Genomic DNA, 17,169 nt, shown 5'->3' with positions numbered 1-17,169 from the left:
CCTGCTGAAAGCCGGGTGAACCATAAGCTCAAACCGGGCTTCTCAGGCTTTTTAAAATTCCCAAGGAATCCCCACAATCTGGGACTATATAATCTTCCAGGCAGCCTGTCCCAATGTTTGACTGCCCTCAGAGTAAGAAGGCTTTTTCCTATCCAGTCAAAATCAATCTGTTTCAACTTCCAACTTAGGCAGGTGTGCATAGTTTATCTGAAAACAGCCTGAGGAAGGAGGTAGGTACTGAAATATAAAGGGCTATAGCCATGATTTTACACAACTTACTGAACTCTTACAGAGCTCCAATGCCCACTACCTCCCATTTTTTACAATTTGTAATTATTTCTGCGTAAGTCCCCAGCCAGGCCAACAGTGCACTGATCCCTGTCTTCCAAATGTGCTATTCTGACTCATTTGGCAAATACATTCAATGAGCACAGCTTTTTTAGCTCCAGTATTTCTCCCATTTGTCTGTTTAAGAAAACATTTTTGGCAAACACTTCTGGATCTATAAAAAAATAAATCAAAACACAAAGAAGAAGGGAAATGGATTAATAAGTATGGGGAGTTTGTTCAGTTAGGTTGCTGCCACGTTTAAAAAAACAATGATCTTGAAAGAGAATTTAGTTATCTGCCAACCAGTGCACTGAATGGAAATATTAGGAATAAAGCTTCAGAAGCCTCCCACATTTTGCTTCATAAGTATTCAGGTGTGAATGTGAAGTCACTGATCTGTGTTTCCCTAGCCTTGATTCAGCCAAGACCTTTTAATGATGTGTTTAATTTTAAAGACATAAATGTGACCTTCTCATGGGAAACTTTCTTTACAATCATTCTTCAGTGATCAAGTGAAACCATCTATCTAAATAGAAAAGATTCTCATTGGGAAATATGCAGCAGAAATTGGCTATTACAGCATTTCCAAGTTTCCTCTGGGATACATTTCCAACAAGGGCAAGAACCCTTGTGGGAAAGGTATCCCAGAGGAAATTTTTCCCACAAGGGCTCCTGCCTTTTAATTGATGTCTTGGTGTTTCAGATCAAAGACTGTGTCTTCACTCCATTTTCTGCTTATTCTTGAGACAATCATGAGCAGTTTCTGTCAAATGATGCCCTTCTATGGGAAAAAATGAGAATAATCACAGGAAATATATACAATCATTAAATTAATTTCCTGCAATGAAACTTGAGAAAACTGCCTTTTGGATTCTCAGCTTCAGAACCAAAAGTGGTAAAACCTGCAAAGACATTTTTAGTCACTCACAAAGCGTTCTAATATTCTTCCAATGCAAAATCTTCTTTTTACTTGTCCAGTATTGCTTTTTCTGCATCTGCTTCAAAATAGAAAAAGACTAAAAACCCCTCCCTATTTCTTCTTCCACAATGTGTACTGCAGTGAAAAATGATCCTTCACTTTTGCCTTTCTCACGAGGGTCTTGCACCCTGTGTGGTTCAGTCGTCGCTGCCGACAGCTCCCACCTGTGCACATGTGCCAAAATAACAGTGTAAACTCAGGTTGATTTCCTGTATTTAGTTGAATTCTTAAAAAGAAGAATCCTGAGGTGGGCCAGGAATACTTTCTTTTAATATTTTTTTTTTTTTTTTCAGAAAATGAAGTATTTAGAGAAAAACTGTCTAATCTTACCAGAAAACAAACCCAGACATTCTGCCATATGGAAAGATTCTCAAATTCTCTCATCTGATTCACATGGGCTATTTAGGTAATTAACTAAAGCTGCTTAAAGAAAGGTAAAAAGGGAATATTGGTAAAGGAAGCCAAGCAGCTCACAGATAGAGCAGCTACATCATGCCTCCTGCAATCACCGAAGGAGACATTATGGTAATGATGAGCAGGGTAGAAGCTGGGCAGAGCTCAGGGGCTGAAGGAACCCAGCTATTTCACCATGAGGGAAAGCTCTGGAACAGAAGAAAGGCTGCAGCACCTTCCCTGGAACAAGAGACGTCTCTCCTCACCTCTGCTACAGAGAGCTGAGGTAGCTCGCTACCACAGCCCCCCCCCAAACCATCTGGAACTTGGCTGAGGCAGGATGAACCCTTGTCCACAATAGCCCATTTTTGCCACTGCAAAAAGCCCCTTACTGCTTCAAAATGACTTTTTGGCCCCAGTTATGAAACAAACTACTGACACCTGCAGGCAGAAACACTTACAAGAACTGTTTGCCATCCACAGCCTATATGAAGTCTCAAAACAAAAGGAGTAACAGCTCTACTGAATTTGAAAATCAGAACCTTAAGTGGCTGTATTCTTCTGGATGAGATGCTGTTTGGGGCCAGTTCAAGCTGAGCAAGCCATAAGGATCTTCAGACCAAGCACTAATTGATAGGAGTCGTGTACAATACTGTTTTCTTCAATAAAAACAGGTTTTGCTCCACCTCCCAAAGCTCTGTCAGCAGAGCTCTACATGTGGCATTGTTCTCTGAACAAGGAAGTGAACCAAGGCTCCTAATTTCTTGGCTAACTTCATTTAAAGAAAGAATGAGACTGGTGCCAAAAAGCAATCAATGGATCCCCAGTCAAACAAAACACTTAACACCATGATTTGAATCGAGTCACTCATGTATTTAAAGTTATGAATGTGTTTAAGTGCCTTGCTGGGTGAAGGTCTAATGACCTGGTTTTTTGGACTAAACTCTAGCTAAATCTAACAAATAAAGGAACATACACTTGAGAACTCAAAGTTTATTTAATGATAAGCTCCAAAATTCTGGCTTCCTCTTTCCTTGCAGCTGCACACATTGTCTTGGAAAGTGTCCTTCTTCTATAATGGTATTTGAAATAAGTGCTCCAGTCTGGGTTCACCTCTCTAAAAACGGCCCAAAATCTCATGATACTGGGAGATATGTCATCAAGAGTTCTAACAATAAGTCAGTATCCAATTAGCACTTGGGTAACATAACTAAACTTTCTACAATGTATAATAAAATGGGAAAAACAGCTGTAGCTCAGAAATCTGGCCAAAGTGTTTTCTTTCAAATCTTGCTAAATAGATCATTAGATATTGTCAGAAAGGTGTGATGATTTTTTCTACCCCTTCTACAGCCCTGTAAGTATTTATCAACAGAACTCATTTAACTATACTGACTGAGACTTTGGAACTTTCCTTAATATTTTTCTTTCTTTTTAATTACTTTTAATAGTATCCTAAAAGTAAATTCTGTTAAGTTATATACTTGAAAATGGATTTACACCCCTCCAAGTTTCACTCCAGTGATCCTCATTAGTAATGTACATATGCATTACATATTTTCAAAAGAATTTTTTTAATGTATGTGATTTTACTTTTTCTTCAAATAAGAGAAATGAAGAACCACGTCTTCAAATACTTTTAAGGCAACAATCCCACTGATACACACAAGAAGGACTTTTGCACCTAAAATCTCCCATTAATTATCAAAGAACTATAATCAAGCATAATTATCGCTGCATCCCGGTTGCTAAGATCAATAAATTAACACAGTCATAAACCCTTTGAAATTTTCAAGTTATTCTGGCACCTGGTGTCCTGTAGGCTCAGGTTCTTTACACTTCTGACAATGTCACCCCTTCTTTTGTGCTGAGGCTAATGTTTAATGTCAGGTCTTCAAAGAGACCACATTTTAGGGAGGAATTAATCCCTTTAGAACAAGTGACTGGTGTTAGGGATCCCCCCACCATTTATCCATAAGGAGAAATTGTGAGAACCTGCTGAGAGTACACAGAAATTTTCATATATCTTAAATAGAAAAGAGTAAGAATTCTGTTTGTACAACTTAAGAACTCCTGGAAAGGAATCCAACTTGCAGTGAGAGATGTCATTTCCAACTACAATGGGACTTGCTACCAAGGCCTCAGAAAAAAGTATTCTTTGTTATAAAATTTCATAGATATTTAAAAGATCTCCAAAATCCCAGTTCTAGCAACATTCTGGATTTATATTGTAAGATTCAGACCTGGCAAAAACTTAGTAGATCTGGATCTACAACTCCCAGTAAACCAGAGCTGCTGTGAGTCCACGCTTCTGTGATTTGTAGGGATGACCTATGCAATTTTCCTTCCACCCTATATTCTCTTTTTAAGTTTTTCATCACATTTCTTACTCCGCTTATTCAGAGCCTACACTGATAAAACATACTGCAACCCAGTTATAATACATAAACCTGTGTTTAATTCAGACACATTCTGCCTGAAAACATTAACGACATCATCATCTACTACACTACTTTCAACTTACTTAAATACTGTAGCCTAAGTCCAGATTTTTGACAAATGTTTAGGTACATTTGCCGTGTTTTCTATCAGCCAACAGACTAAGACCAGTCAGTCCCAGATGTTGCTGCCACCCTCTCACAGGTGGGATCTCCCATCAGCATCTCAGATCTCTGGGTACCACAGGGCACAGCACTGGGGTTTTCAAAGTATCACCACCAGCATTTTTAAAGCTAAATAGCCCATGCAAGGTTGAGAAACTATACCACATCTTGGTATTTCTATGAGGACAATTTGGCTGAACAACTGTCACAACAATGTCTGCAAATGGAGAAGATTAAAAAAAACCAAAAGGCAATGCACGCAAATTACAATTACTCAGTAGCAACTGGTAATAGTTAATGAAACAAGATATCAGCTTTTATAAAAAAGGATCCATTTCCTATGTTCACAGGGGACATAACTAAAACTCATCTCTTACTTGTGGATGGTAATTTCACTTTGCTTAGATTTTTATTTATGAACTTCTTGTTGGTACAGGCACCATATAGGACCTTTTACTGCTGTTAGATGAAAGCAGGTTCAAAGTGAGATTTGACTTTGTATCTATCTTTCAAGATCTGCTGTGTATAATACACACTAAAAGCTTCACCTAGTTTGGCCTCATTATATCTTCCTTAATTGAGTCTTAATAAAAAGACTGTGTTCTAGTGTGAAATTTATTAATTGGTTTTCAAGAAGAAAGGCTTGAAGCAATATAGACATCTCAATTAGGGATGCATTTCAACATAAATACAAAATTTATGCCTCCTGTGATTGCTAAAATGAGTTAGAGCTAAACATAGAGAACTGACACACCAAGTTTCTAGATATATTTTGTACCTGGGTAGGAAAGCAAAGAATTTCTATAGTAGATTGATTTACTGCTGCTGAAGACTAAAGTGGGGCTACATCTTGAGTGTGTGAAAGGCTGTCACAGAGGAAAAGCTTAATTTATCAATTTGCCAGTTTCTCAGGGGAAGCCATTAATGACAACAGTATGAGGCTGCCTTTTAGCAGGATTCATTGGACTTATTTTCCTAACTTAAAAAAATAAATTATAACTTTTTCCCTCATAAAATACCAGACCTGTCAGACACACAAAAGGACAACAGGAAATGCTGCTCTAAGCACTAAGAGCACCATCTATTCACCTCACAGCTTTCTGCTTATATTCAGAACTCTGAGTGCCATAAAAACAGTATCTTTAAAAAGCAGCAAAACAAAAAAACCCCAAACATTCCAAAACTTACCAGAGCCTGCCTACCAAATGTTACACACTCCCTTTGCACCTAATAAGCATGGTTTGCTTACCCCTGTAGATGCCTAAGCCAAGGCACACTGCAACAACAGATCACAGACCAGTCAGTAACTACTTCCCATAAGTAGCATGGAGCATCCTAACAGCAACTATTCCACTCAGTTTAAGCTTTTTAAAATAAAACAATTTTTGGTGCCAACCATGGATGCCTTTTAATGAAATTACAAAAACCTGTGCAGCATGACCAGAAGAAAAATCTCACATGTATATACAGTTCCAGGCCAGAAAAAAACATGAAAATACATCTCAGTCTGTATGTCCCTGGCTCCAACTGAGTTTAAAACTATCTGCAGTTCCAACAAATAGTTAGAGCTAGGAAATATGCTAAACCTATGCAGAGCATGTGTGACGTTACCACTAATCACTGCTGGTTCTGCTTCATCAAAAACAAAATCTAGAAAACATTTAATAAGGAAGAGTGTCTGAGAGAATAAGTTTTATAATGATTTACACCTCTTAATCAGAGTTTGTAGTTTGCTTGGTTAGTGTAATTTTAATTAAACCCCTGCTTAGCTGCACTAGGTTTCAGCAGAGCTCCTGCTCCCAGTGAGAAGGGTTGAGAGCCGAGTCTCCTTCCAGGCACTCCGGTGCAAGCTCTCCCTTCAGCTCTGTACATCTGTGGCAGGGTCAAGTGTTCTGATTTCACCTCTGGCAGAAGGGTCACTGAGCACAGGGAAGCTCTGCTACTCTGCTGGATTTCCATTGCTGAGCTTGCACTGCAGCAGCTCTCCCATCCACTGACCCCTTCCTTTGATCTCACAACAGGTTCAGGGAAATTAAAAACTGGCAATGGCTCAGTGGAAGAAGAAAAAGCTGAGGTTTCCTTTGCTTGCAGAGCCAGAGAGCTGACAAGGACAGGAGAAAACAGTGTGCTTCCTGGCATTTCTGCCCCTGCACAGGTGACAGGATGAAATTAAGGGAGCATACCCATATTCAAATTCCTGACCTTCCAAAGGATTCACTGTGTTGTCCTAACTGTTGTTGAAAGGGGAAGAAAAAGGGTACTGTCACTTGTGAAAGTGATCCTCTTTTACCAAGAAACTGTCCTGTGGTTTTGATCACAGTTTCTGTGTTTAAGTCATGGACAGAGATGACCTAAGTATGATAGTCCCCAGTGATTCCTGTCTGCTTCTCTTGTCCCAAATAAGGGTTGTTTCACCCTCGGCAATAAGCTGATCCACACACAGAGCTGAGACATTTGATTTCATTTCACATCTGCACAGAGATGAGTGCTAAGTGGAGAAGCCACAAAACTAGCACACCTCCATTAGGCCATGTGCTCATTTTTACACACTTGGAATAATACAAATTTGGTATTTCCCACATATGTAACAACCTAAAGCTCTGGAGCCATTGTCTTTGCAGCCTCATCTGTTTAAAGATACAATGCACACTTATTTTGCCACTCACACTCGATGAGGAAGGGGTTTATGGGAGTAAGGGCAACCTGTGGGTGGGTACTCTCACAAAATCACAGAACAAGCTGAGTTTGAAGGGATCTTATGTTAACGAGCACAAAATTCAAGCAAAGTTGTTCTTTGGCTTTGTAGTTTGATTTATCATATCCTCCTGTTCTTACTTCTTGGCTCATGGCTCTTGTTTCCTGCAGGTTTGGTTATTCCTCATTTTTCATAAGTTCTTTTATTTGTCCTGTACTATACTTCTTATATAGTCAGTTTTGAACCTTTCCATGGTACTTTATTTCAACACTTCCAGACTAGGCAAAAGCTCCCCTGAACAACTAAATAGTCTAAGATATTTTGAGGATTTACCAAAGAAACATCCCTGCAGGAGATCTGACTCCTTCTGAATGCAAGGTGAACATACTGAGCCTAAAGAAAAATTCAGATATTTGCATTCACGTGCCTTCTCTTTCTTAGCAGCCATGTAATCCCTCTCTTCCTTTTGCATATAATGGAAGAGAAAAAAAAAAGAGCTCTTTTGCAAGCTAGCTAGCAAATGCAAATTTAAAGCCTCTTTGCCCAGTACAGTGTCTGAATTCCATCTGTATCACACTGCTACATGCCAATTACTTTAATTAGGGTGAGATCCAAGATTCACAAGAGAAAGTTCATAGTGTAATTAAGAAATAGTTTTTCTCCTCAGTGCTCCTTTTTCATCTTCTTTGCTCATTTTCCTGCTTCCCTCCCACCCTTTCTCCATTCAAGGACTTTTTCATTCTGATTCTTTCGTCATTTTGGCATTAGCATTGTTGTACTTACATCTTCAGACAGGCATGAAAGCCAAAAAGCTGGTTGCCTTTAATGCTTCCAAGATAAGGTTTAAAAAATGAAAAGCAAAGAAATGAAAGTGAAAGGTTTTATGCTATTTTCAAGTGATATTTGGCGTGGTGTGGCACAACGCTTTGAAGTGTATCTTATTAAAAGCAATGTCACATCCTGCCAAGAAATGCCACTGCTCAGCACTCGGGGAGATGGGTAATCTCACAGAAACACAAAAAATGTACTTGCCAAGGAAGGAAAGACTGATTAGGTAGTGTAGATGTTCTGCATGACCTATAATCAGCATGATAATACTGAATGAATCAATGAAATGAGTGTTGTCTTAACAACACCAGCAAAAGACATATCTGTCAAAGTTTGTTACATCAATTTTCATTTGAAGAGCTACCCAATCTCAATCTTCTTTGCAGTTGGGATGGATTAACACCAACAGTGGGCACCTCTTAGCAATTCCTAAGTCACACAGTAGCCAAGGCTATTTGTTCCCCTCTCTTGACACTTCCAACCAGAAGGCATCAGTCATTAAGAGCTTGACATTCATGTGTCTTCTGGCAATAGGAATGTCATCATTGATTATGGAGATTAGTGTGGAAACATCTGGGTTTAGAATTCTACCAAATAATTTCTCAATAAATACTTGTTTGCTTCTGTGCTAAACCTGAATACAATTTTTTTTTTTTTACTGGAGAAAGTAGATTCATGGAATTTTACAGAGTCAGTGTTAAATAGAAAATAAGTTTATTCTTTAAACAGAAGGGGATGGATTCCTAGTCAGGATAAAATATTTAGACACAGAACTGGCCCCTGCCTCATTAAAAGAATGATTCAAGCTTCTCTCTTGTAGCAGGTGGCAATATCTCACTGACTTCATCTCAACCCAGATCAAGTTATAGATGCTGTAAAGGCAAAATGTAGCAGTGTGAGCTCAGTGCAGTTGAAGCATTGTATCTGCAGTGTGCCAAACCCTCAGTGGGACAGTCACCAGTCACCTCTGAAGGGCTCTTTTGTTTTGTTAAATTAAAACCTGCTTCCAGTTGATTTGAGCTAAACTGCATAAAATAAGGATCTTCCACACTTGGATTTACATCAACTCACTTTTGGAAGTTTACAGTCATACCTTGGTTTGCTGGAGCATCTTTCCCACACAGGCAAAGCCTTGCCACTGCAGACAATGCAAAATCATAATGGCTGCTTTATAGCCCTTAGATATTTCCTCTGTGAACATCTTTCATACTGACCAAGTTGTGCAGGCATACAACAAATTTGCAGTTTTTCAACTCCTTTTGCATTGACATAAGTGAACATGATATGATGTTAGAGCAGAGCTACATTTGGATTGACAGCAGAAGTAATCCTGAAGCACATGCACAGGTTTTACATTTCAGGACTGCACAGGTGCACATGCATTATGAGGAGAGTCAACTTGCGATGAAATTGATCTTTGCCTGAATAAAAAAGTAACACAATAAGTGGAGTATATGAACTTCTAATTGACTAGGCAAACACGCATACGAGAGAGTAAAGGCCACATTTAGGACCAACTATGACATTATTTACATTTCCAGAATGATGTCTGTCCAAAGCCTTTTTCCACTTGTACCATAGCACAGGACTTACATCATTATGTCATTACATGGAAATAAATAAAATATGCAAGGTTTTAATGTGAATTTTTTTCAATTCTGTGAGTTTTCTTTAGTGCAAGTTGTTCTCCCGATTTTACTCCAAAAATACACACATTAAAAAAAAAAAATTATGCACTGTGGAATAGAAGTACTGACTTGATACTCAGTTTCAGAGTCCCATGTGCCCTATCATTAGTGGCAGACTGATTGTTTTCTACATTTCAGCAAAACACACTGGACTAATTATAATTTCACCAACACTGGAGTTGAAGAACACAGATTAATGATCAGCAATTAAAACATCAACAACATCACAAACAATAATGCTTCATACTGTTAATTTCTGTTGCCTGAAGTCATGCTATTTCTCTTTGGGCATGAAATACATAATGCAGTCATTACCTCCAACATGAATAAAATGCTATCACATTACATGCTGGGATTCATATACTATAGCTAATTCACAGCACCTAGACAGGAATGTGCACTTGGTGGATTGTGCACATGTAATAAGCAGCTAAATTGCTGTTAAGATCTGAAATACCAGAAGTCAGTCAGATTGCTCTATCCAAACATATGCAGCACCAAACCCAGATCTTAAACAACCATAAGCTCGATGTAAACAAAGTACGTCAGACTGGAGTCTTTACCTTCAAAAGTTTTTCTGGCAGACCAATGCTGTCAGATTCAACTGACAGAGGTACAGCCTAGACTTTTGTGCTACGTTTTCTTAGAAACCTAACATCTCTGTAATCCTTTCTGTCTGGTGCAGCATCCTATGTAATCAAGTCTGTAGCACAAAGCTCATCTGATGTCATTTCTCATTTGCGCACCAGGAAATCAATGGCTGCAGCTGCAAGTCCCTGCAGTAGGTAACTGTGGTTTGCCCTTGTCCTTGGAGCATTTGCCTGCAGAGTCTGGAGGTCATCACCCTGCAGTCAGTGTGGCTTGTGGTAGCATAACTAGAGCAGGACTTAAACCAGCCCTTTTGTCAGCACATCTGCAAGGGCATCCCATTAGCTACAGTCCAAGGGATTTGGTGAACTCGCTGTAACCCTATTTCTGTTATGCTCAATATTCTCTGTTATCTTTTTCACCCACTGAAATTTTTGTTAGGAAATGCATTCAGTAAACTGAAAAATAAACAAATGTGCTATCTCTGTGTTGAATGTCACCACCTTTATGTGATCTGAAACACTAAAAAGCAAGGTAGGGGACAGCTTTGTTATGAAAGAATAGTGAGCACAGGCAGAAACACAGAGGGAATGAAAGCAAACACATGAATCTCACCAGTCATTTTCAGAATGGAAACATTCCATTCACTCAGATGCAGACCTATTATGGAAATTGAAATGGATAATAAACCCAGCAAAGACAGCCATTAATTAATGTTTGCTACATTTAAAATTTCCCCTATATGATTCAACAGGGTACAGCAAGATGTCAGCAGCTGATGTGTTCTTTACTAATTATTTATCAAGGAACAGCTAAGTGCTCTCTTATCAAGGGTAGAGACTCCTGATGACTACAGAAATGCTAGACTGATATGGAATAAAACAGCCCAACAAGAGGAAATATCAACACTAGTTACGTCCAAAACTGAAACAGGTGCAGAACTGCAAATGGACGTACAGATAACGAATTCACCCATCAGCTCACAGGGATGATGTGCCTGGTATAGCAAATATCAGATCATTAGGGGTGTCATGGAAGTGAAAGGGAAAGTCAGGTGTTTCCTTTATCTGCAAAAACTTTCTGATTAATTTCTAACTTCAGATGTTTCTTGCTCCTTTCTAAGCAGCTGGAATTAAAGTTGTTCATGAGTTTGCCACTCATGAACAAAGATTCTGACACCCTGACTTTCTGCATCAATATCTCACAAGTGTCATTAAAACCAGCTGGTATATTTATGAACAAAAATGTTACACTGTGGAAAGCTTGGCAGAATTTTTCCCTAATACATTAGCAGCCCTGGAGGCATTGTCACAGAACTGCCAGAAGAAGGTTTGGTTTCACTTCCCATCTCAAATTCCCAGGAGCAGCAGGGATTACCGCAAGAAAGGTCTTTAGTGATTGAAAGAGACTTTCCTTATGCCACTTAATGGGATGCCCTCTGGCCAAATGAACATACTCTGTGGGTTCTGAATTCAGCCAGGTTGAAATTCATGGTGTTTCTTGCTATGATACAGAGAAGTAAGGATGTCTCCACCTGACACCTAACACATGGCATATGGGCAACTATTACAAGTGATAAACAGAATGTCTGTTACCATTTCTCAAACATAAGCATGGATGGCTGAAGGCCCAATCTAAGAAAATTCCCCTTTTAGATCCAAACAACAGGTGGAACAGAATTAGCATCATTTTCTTATGATACTTTATGGGCATTGTCAGATGCTCAGACAGTGGGGCTGATCTGCTCAGCTGCTCTGCTTGCAGACACAGGAGTTGGGATATGGACTTTATACACATTTAAAAACAAAGAGCTATGATTCACCAGTAACTTTGCCAGTTGGAGGATAGCCAAAGACACAGCCAAAGAGCTGTGCATGGGATTCAGATACCAAGTCAGGGAAACAGTTTACTCTCTGTTGTAAAGCTTTTTCATTACCTTTTTCATTAACCTTTCCTTGAGCATTAAAATACTCATTACGCTCTCTTGTGCAGTATGCTCATGCAGCATTATTTTTCATCATTCATGTTCACAGTATGGTGGTGCCCAGTTAAGATAACCTTCTAAATGGCAAACAAAGTGAGCCATTCTGGAGCTTTGTGTTGTCATGACAGCTTCAGATGACTTTGCTTCAAATGCTTATGTGTAAAGAGAGTCAGCCTCATATTAACCTCGTATCCACCATCAGAGAAATTTTACATAACAGTAGATGTTCTTAAACATATTTTCTTCATTTTGCTTTTTTCTCTTTACACAAACTTTAATAGGCCTTAAACTCTATCCAAGGATCCTGGCAGAGGTGTTAAAATCACAGTCATTATGGTGCTGATGATTCATCACCTCATTGTGCTGCCTGCTCTGTCATAACCAACACTTTCTCCCTGAATACAACTCTAAGGGACATCCAAACACCGCAGAAAAACCCAGACCATTCTGCAGTGCAAGACTTACCAAAAACACCTCTTCCTGGCAGCCCTAGAAATAGTATCTGGTGATACTGGTCAGAGGAGCACAGGCAAGCTCCATCCATCATGCCAGCAGAGTTTTTTCTTCTAAGTATTATTTTCTGCTACATGTAATTGGAAGAAATATCCTTGTAAGAAGAAACTATTTCAGAGGAACTCTCCCGGGAGGCCTTTGTTAGAAAGGTGTAGAAGTACCTGTACAGCTTGACCTGGTATCAGTGGCATCAGCAAATGCTCAGTTCCAGACCTGGATATAATGGAGTCCAACAAAGCACTGACGACAGCCTCCCAACACACACCTCCCCCACCAGGCACTGACCTAATATTTTTTTTGGTCTTATGACAAAGCTAGACCCCAGCTCAACAAACCCACAAAATGAAATCGCTTTCCATTGCATTATTCATTTTGGATGTAAACTTACTGTGGCAGATATCACCAAAGGATTTCAGAAATAGAGAGAGGTGTTCTTACATGGCTTTCAGCAGCAAATAATTAGGTATTTGCTCTCAGAATAATACAGTGAATCTTTTGAGAGACGTGTAAGCAAAAAGGAGGTTTTATACAGCAGTTTCACAGTTTGTAAATCAAACACATCTTATCAAAATGTGACCTATTCAAACTGCAAGTGATGTAGTGAAGAAAGATCATCCCTTAGCTGAGTACACGTTAAGTTCAGCAAAACTGTCAAAGCCCTTTAAGGCAAACAGCCCATTACAGACCATGAACGTTGTAAACTATTACCACTGCCAAGGTAATGTGGGATAATTTCTCCCGAACTGAAAAGCTGACATATTGTCATTTGACTTTTCCTCAGAACACTACAGACAGATCATCTGTGCAGATAACACGCTTAGCAGCAGGAAGGTTTTCTCCCTTCTCAGAACAGCTACCAGAAAAGAGGCAAAAGGCAAGTCTGTACAGGCTACAGTAGATACAGCAGCCAGAAATAATACAGCAACAAAATCTCTTAAGAATTCCATAACTGTACACTGTTCTGTGGCACAGAGCTTGGAAGAATCAACTGGAAGGCAGGCAGAAATCAGCACGCTGATTTCTCTGTCAAGGGTAGAGAAATATTACAGCATTGACTCCCAGCAGTAGAATCCACAATCCACAAGTTTACATGATTAAGCTGCGACCATTTAACTCAGCAGGCGTTTGATCGATATCTCTGTCACACAAGAAAGGACACAAATTGCTTTGGGAAATGCTAATGGACATCCTAAGGTATAACTGCCTTCCGAAAGCATCTTCCTATGTTTGTACACTAGAGGGATCTAAAGCAGGAACTGTGCTGCAGTTGCACAGAAGAGCATACACAGGAGATATCTTCTGTATTGTTACCTCTATCTTTTAATTATTATATCCAACCATGAGGCAAAAAGGGTTTTCCAAACATATATGACATTTAAAAAGCCAATACAAACCCCTCAGGTTCTTCAATAAAAAGGGCAGCAGATTATCCAGTGTACCTATCAGAACAGGTCTTTTGGTACTCTTAACAGTGCAGAGTGTCAGTGACACCTTTAGGATAATTACTGGTTTATCCTGAGGTTATAAATACATAATCTCTTTATAACAGATGCTAATGGATTATAAAAACCAAGCAGGTATCCCATAGGAAACAAATAAAACACGAGCACCTAATGGAAAACAGATATTCCTTTAGACCTTCAAATAGCAGTCGGGACACAAAATACTGCAAGAAATCAACTCATCTGGCAATTCCTACTCTCAGCGACTTTATCATGTATTATCACACCTTACTGAGCTCTCACTGATTTGGTATCACAGCAGCCCTGATGAAAAAGGGTGAAAGAGAACACAGAGAGTTCACTGTGTTCGGCAGGCTGAAAACGGATGTTTTGTCCCTCTGGAGTTTTAAAATAAATAGAACTTTCAAAGAACACACACCACACAGTTGGTTTAGATCGCCTCCGGAGTACCAGGTCTGCTTTTCAAACTGAAATGCAGAGATCTGTACTATGAGTGTGAATATCAGCTATAGAAAAGCAGGACATTCTTTTTTATAACTTTTGTTGTAAGCATTACACCTGCCCCTCGTATGCCAATCAACAAAAACTGAAATCATGTTTAGCTGCTGGAACTTGAGCTGATATCATAAAGATTCATAGGTCTGGCTGTAAAATTGAGCCTCATTCAGACTTTAACCAATTTGGAAAAAACCTCACTCACTGGACAGTGATTTGACTAAAAAAGTGTGGCCTGGCCAAAATAAAAAGAAGGAAATATCAAAACAATGCTGAACTGATTTCTAACATTTCTAAATAGAAATTTGATTTTTAAATGTATTGTTTGTTCCAAAGAAAACATCTCATATTTTATTTACATCTCGTATTTCTTTCCAGATTTGACCTTCACAAAAGAAGTTGAATTTCTTTTTATTTAAATTTAAAAATCCCCCAAAAAACCCTGCATAATATCTCTCAGCCATGTGTTTCACATCTGCTTTTCAGTATTGCCAAATAAAGAACTTCACAATTCACACTGTTCATTTCCTTCCTAATGATTTTGTCTAAATGCCATATTGCTCCTAAAATACTGTTGGCCACAAAAATGCCAAGGGTTTCTGCATCAAGGTGCAATTCCATTAAGCCTCACTTTGAACTTACTAGGATATCCTCTGGCTGAATTTTACACAGATCAAGTTGGCTTTGAGATTCAGATTCAACACTTATGAAAATGACTTTGTTTAAAAATACACTATTCAAAGACTTTTCTGCCCAAAGGAGCCCCTTTAACCTTCAAGCTGTACTTACTGTAGGAATTCATGTGAGCCTTGAGTAGTCCCAACTCCCTCTTTTCACAGCAGTATTGTTTATGTTCATTGATACCTGTTCTCCATATCTCAGAGTTTTCCCCAACTGAACTCTGCCTCTGGAGGGTACTGATGCATCCATTTCCTGATAACTCATATGTTCTCTTTGGATTTCTAGGAGAGACAGCAAGTACTGCAAAAGGAAAAAAGTAAAAGAAAGGGGTTGAAATTTTAAATACATTTGAATTTTGTTAAATTTACTTCTTTTTTTTTTGTGTATTTTGCTTAAATGATTATTCATTTCACTGAGTTTCATCAGCATGAAAGAACACAGAAAGTGAATTTTTAATTTCCTTCTTTTAGGTATTCATACCAGCCACTAGACAGGTTAGACATCTATGGATAATGAGGAGAAGAACAAGTTTATTACAGGAAAACTGAATAAAAAGCATGCATCCTCATGCTTCAAAGCATTACAAAAATAAATCTAGAACTGAAACCCCTTTGCTCTATAATTAGCATTTGATGGAGATTAAAGAGAAACTTTCCTTCCCATATCAGTTCCATAATTGCCTGATGGTACTATATTCTGAAGCAATTTTATCAGAGAGACAATAGACACATAAACACTTTGCTAAAGAGAAAACTAATTTGCATCACTTATTCCATGGTAACTGTGCGTGTTTTCAGCTCATAAACAGGTGAGGGTGCTTATCTCTCAGTAAAAAAAAATGCAATTTATCTTGTTTCATATATCAGGGTATGAACATGCACAAGAAAGTTTCCCACGTAGCAAACAAACTGACAATTTTCTCAGAGGCCTTGCCCATGAGCTCATAGCCCAAAATAAATTGCCTACCTGTCCTGCACAAATCATCAGTACAAACTTCTGTGGCAATATGTAAACTCCTCATAAATACCCACTTCAGAGCAGTAAGGGAGTGCCTGTACTCAGCTCAAAGCACACAAACACTTCTTACGGAAAAAAACTTCTATTGGAGGAAGTTGCAGGTCTTAGAATACATTACACTAAGAAAATTTGCTATTCCTCAAGTAATTTATTCATTGTCATTTATCAGCAGTAACCATTAATAGATGTCTGCAAACTTGCAAATGGCTCCATTTCAACACGATTTTCAGGCAACTGCTTAGAATATCATGGCATTTAAGCAAAATGTTAAGAGGTGACATCTCGGGATGTTATTTGATATTTCATATGGATGGATAAACTCCCTTCCCCCTGCCCATCAGCTGGCAGTTCCAATCTAAAGAATCAGTCTGGAAGTTCAGAGTTACGAGTCCAGAATTAAAACTTAAGTGTGCAGAAGCAGCTCCCAGTGGAGGCAGGGGGGGTGCTATCAACTTTACATACCCCGTTTTCCACCACCAGCTATGGGAAGTCATCAATTTACATGACATTTTATCTTTTAGGCACGTGCTCACTTCTAATGTAAATGATACAGAAAAATAATACTGATTGACCACAAACATCTCCAAAAATAGTTTTTGTGAATAATGAACTTTCTCACAGATAATTCCATTTAGGGCCTTTGAAATAGTAAATGCTGCAATAAATGTTTTAATACAAGTAATTGCAAGTAAGTAATAGAAATATTTTAGGTCTTTTCGTAAGGGGTAATTCACATAGCCATCCCAGACAAGTGCTGCTACTCAGAAAAAAATACCTACACCATAAACAAGACAGCACTGGGTGACAGACATTCCTGAATCATACCACACTTTCCCAGGAGATCTGGAAGTTGTCATCACAGGCACTTGCTATTAAAGCTCAAACAATTTAATAAAGAAAGCTGGAGCATTT

General features: G+C 38.7%; 1 long non-coding RNA gene across 1 annotated transcript in view; it reads right to left on the bottom strand.

The window, feature by feature from the left end:
• The window catches only part of LOC108448713, a 254,468-nt gene that overhangs the window by 177,830 nt on the left and 59,469 nt on the right, over positions 1-17,169 (bottom strand). The window contains exon 4 of the long non-coding RNA XR_001864694.1: positions 15,349-15,540. This is a non-coding gene — a long non-coding RNA (uncharacterized LOC108448713). The remainder of the gene's footprint in view (positions 1-15,348; positions 15,541-17,169) is intronic.

The sequence above is a fragment of the Corvus brachyrhynchos genome, unplaced genomic scaffold (genome assembly GCF_000691975.1).
Source record: "Corvus brachyrhynchos isolate BGI_N302 unplaced genomic scaffold, ASM69197v1 scaffold97, whole genome shotgun sequence".
Taxonomy (NCBI): domain Eukaryota; kingdom Metazoa; phylum Chordata; class Aves; order Passeriformes; family Corvidae; genus Corvus; species Corvus brachyrhynchos.
The sequence above is the reverse complement of the archived record's forward strand: the minus strand, read 5'-3'. Positions and strand labels throughout refer to the sequence as shown.